This window comes from Rhea pennata, chromosome 9 (assembly GCF_028389875.1).
Source record: "Rhea pennata isolate bPtePen1 chromosome 9, bPtePen1.pri, whole genome shotgun sequence".
NCBI classification, from domain to species: domain Eukaryota; kingdom Metazoa; phylum Chordata; class Aves; order Rheiformes; family Rheidae; genus Rhea; species Rhea pennata.
This window is the reverse complement of record NC_084671.1, coordinates 11,970,211-11,974,435: the sequence shown is the minus strand read 5'-3', so window position 1 is coordinate 11,974,435 and position 4,225 is coordinate 11,970,211.

Here is a 4,225-nt window from a genome sequence, read left to right as displayed (position 1 = left end):
GGTTGCTGTTGTTTTGGGGGAGGGTTGGGGTGTTTCTTTTTTTTTTATTATTTTTAAGGAATTAATGGGGTGAGGGTGGGGAGTTGAATCTGGACTTCAAGAAATGGTGTGTCTGGTTAAAACAGCTACTCTTGTGTACCATGAGCATGTACGCACAGCAGCTGAATTTTATATAAAAGAGCAATGCTTGCGTGAATGGGCAGGCATTTCTCCCAAATACCACTTAGGTTGTTCCAAGCAACCGTGCGCTCTGGCAGTTTCTGATGTATGGTGGTCATGTTACTTTCACTTCTATAATCTTGTATTTTCATGCCAGCAAACACTAAATCTTGACAAGATGTTTAGGATAAAAAATCCAAGCCTGAAGTTTCATCATATGGTTTATTTAATGTGTTATACCAAAAACCACTTCAGTTTCCCTTTGCAATGAAATGGGTTGAGATTTGTTTGGTGTATTTATGTGCAATTTTTGTTATATCCAGTGAAAAGACTATTTTAAAGAAAACATGTATAAAATGGTATTTTGTGTGCTAAAGCAAGAAGCAATTGCCTTTCCTTTCTGAGGCATTTGTGTTGGAGGGTGTGGGAGGAACCTGTTGGAGTGTTCAGTGCTTGCTGGTATTTATATACCAACTCCGTTGTGTTATGATCCTTCCTCAAGTGACACCAAGCACTGAACAGCGTCTGAGGCTCAGCAATGTTACAGACTCAAAATCGAGCAGCACCGGCACTTAGGGGTCCTTGATGGTTTTGAAAAGATCGGGTCAAAACAACGGGGATTTGATTCTTCCCCCTTGTGAAGGGGGAAGCTTTTGCTAAGGCCTCTTCCTTGGTGGCCTGCTTAAAATCTGAAACAACTTCGTACAGCACTGAGAACGTCTCTGTTTTGTGCTCAGTAGTGACGTGACGGCAAGTGGTATTTTTAGCCTTTTATGCCTATAAATGGTTCTTTGAAAACTTTTTAGAAACAGAGGACTTTCAAGGTTAATTTGGATATCTAAAACAATCTTTTGTATAAATGTTGCGGTGTTTTACAAAGCGGTCTAATTTTGTTATTTCTGAAAACAGTGTAAACGTGTAATTAAGAGTAAAGGATTTTAAAGCTTCATCCCATGCTGTATGTCTGTAAATACATTCCGTAATTTCTAAGTCTGTTAAGTATAAATAGCTTTGAAATTTGTATGCTTTATTTTAAATTGCCTGTATTCTGCCAGTAGTGTGAACTTCTACCACATTGATAATATAAAAGAAAACCAGGGGTAATTTGAAATAAAGTTTTAAAACTTACAGTAATTACAATATTTCTTCTTGCTGTTTTTTTTTTGTTGGATCAATGAACGTCACATGCTGTGTCAGGTGAAGAACCACCTTCTGAATTATCACACTTGACAGTTAATGGACCTGGCTTGTTTCTCTTGTTCTCATAGCTAATTGGGACTGAAAAAATTCTGATGGTTTTACACGCATTCTGCAGCCGCTTCAGACTTTCTCAGGGATGTTTTTTCCACCTTTCCCAGGTACTGAGTAGCAGTGATTTTTGTTCAGAATACTTCGTCCCTCTCTTCTCTCCCACAGTGTTCCCCCCGCAAAATGAGCAGTGCAACATCCCTTTCAGGCTTGGGCGATTTGCTGCTCCCAGCACTGGTATTCCTCGCAGTTGTTCAGTTTTGTTTGGGTTCAGTCTATAAAATTTGCATCCCTGTTTCATGCCCTGCAGCACTGTGACCCTGTGGTCAGTGGATGTGCTCAGCTCGTTTTCTTGGCAACTGAATAGCTGAGAAACACAAACCTCTTCTGGCTTCTCTGCCCAAGCGAGGTAAGGCTCACGAGGCGAGCAGGGACTCCGAGAGCTGCCGCTGCAGCGGAGGAGGCCTGGAGGAACTGCACGGATGGCAGCGTAGACCTCCGTGGGTCCACGGACGACAACGTGCTGCTGTTGGCTAGAGAGCCTCGGCTCCCCGAGGTCAGGTGGGGTTAGGAAGCCTTGTGTCTTGTTTTCCAGGTCAGTGTGAGCCAGTAGCCAAGACCACCTGGTTGGGACTCTGGAGATTGCATTCCCTTCTCTCCCCTAACCTACTGGAATAATACGAACCCAGTTCAAAACGAAATTAAAATTTCCTTTCCCCCTCATACACATGCAAACATGGAGCTTCCTGATTTTGGAAACAGACTTTGCTGTGCCTGTGGAATATATAGTTTTTTTTCCTCCTTGAGATACCAGTCACTGAAATGGAAATTTTGAATAACTGCGTGACCAGCGCAGTCTGTAACTTCCTGCTGGCACATCCAGGGCGCTGGATCTGCTGCAATGCTTCGGGAGGGTCAAAAATCCATAAAAACAACTGTTGTTATCCTGGCATCAGGAACTGGGGCTTGAAGAGGAGCCCAGCCTAAGAGCAGCTCTTTGGATAAAGAGAATTTTTCAGAATTATATTATGTTTTGTTCTTAGCTGCAAAGCAAGTGAAAACGTTTGTTTTTGATGCTGCCAGTACTGGTACTCCTTGCAGTTCTTGTATTTTGTTTGGCTTCAGTCTTCAAAATTTGCACTCCCTTTCATGCCCTGCAGCATTTAAAACTGTGTTCCTGTTAGTTCAATTGTTTGTTCCTCTTTTCTTCCCATGCTTCAGATTTCAGCTTTTTGGTTTTATTAGTGATGTGTGTGTGCAGAGAATTTATGATATAAAATATGGAGACTTACTCCCTCCATTTTCTGGCTAAAGAGCTGTGTAAAGAGTTAATGATCAAACTTCGTTCCTTCCACCCAAACAGGTCACCTGCTAACATCCACCACGCATGGCAAATGTTAGTCATAAATGAAACGTATCAAAAACATCAGAGTGTGAATGAAAGGAAGAGTTAAAATTAGGAACATAACTCCAGTGGTTGCTGCGAGGCGCCTGGCGCAATAAGGAGCCATGGTGCAGACGTGTGATGCCAGCATAGTCTTAACGGGGCTCCGGCAGGCAGCAGACCAGGATAATCCCCGTTGTTACCACAACGTGGGGATGATGGAAAACAAGTGAATGTGTTTTCTGCTTTGGTATCAGTGCTCTGAACGGGCACACGTTCTGGTTTAAGCTAACCAGTAAGTTCCAGTGGTAATGTACTTTTAACGCAAGTTTGTCTAATGTGTCTGAAATTTCAGCACTCGCTTGATGATTGACCCAGCTTGATAGTCCGGCACCAGCCCTTTCCCTTCAGACAGAGTTCTGAGCCAAACGCTTTCTGCTCGCGATTTCAGTCATTTTGCTTGAACTTAAGAACTTCTGGCACCGTTTAGCTTGGACGCGAGGACGTTTGGATGGGCCTCTGATAAAGCACACACTGATCAGAGAGAATGCAGCAGTTCGTATGGTTTAGCGGTCTCTCCTGCGTGGGAGTATCGGAAACCATCCGGCTCAGCCGCAGGGCTAATTTTGCTTCATGCACAAACCTGTATGTGGTTGACAGTAGTATCAGGAGAAAGAGGAGAAGGAGCTCCCCTCGTAGTAAATAGAGGGGTGCAATGCTTCCCTCCCGCAGCTTCGCTCCCGGCCTGCTGGCTCATCTCACTGCACACAGATCTGGGCCAGGCTAGTGGGTATGGTGTCTGGCAGGAGGCTTCTCTGGGCCTTTTTTGTTGCTGCTAGCTGTGTTTGAAGGCATTCAGAACTAATTCTGTCTACATGCTGACACTTCACAGGACTGTGGGAATGGAAACCCGCAGGCTCTGGCTGCCCCTGTGTTTACACTGGGGATTGTCAGCAGTTTTCCCCTTGCTGATCTAAGACACCAGAGAAAGTGCTGCCTGGGCCTAGATTTGGGTGACTTGGCCGCTGTGCCTTGCTTGGAGCTGCCACAACCACAGAAAACATGAAACACTTTCACCATAGCTGATGCTCGGAGACAGGGACGGAGGGTCTCAGTGACATGTGTCCAGTGCAGGTGAGTTATGGAGCTGTTAACAGGATTACACCCCACTAGCTGCAATGTTTCTGTAAAGAAGTTTGGGGGATACATGCTTTTACTGCTTAGATGCAGTTCCCCTTACTACTAGGGAAACGGTGTCTCTGACATACAAAGACAGCTTCACAATCTTAAGAGTTACTCATGTTTCACCTTAACTGCATCTTCAAATCTGAGTTCTTCAGAACAGCCCAAGCTCTTTATTTTGTTCTGTTGGACACACACAGACAACAGAGCCGTGCCCAGCAGCAGCCCGGACTTCTGGAGCCTTGCAGCACC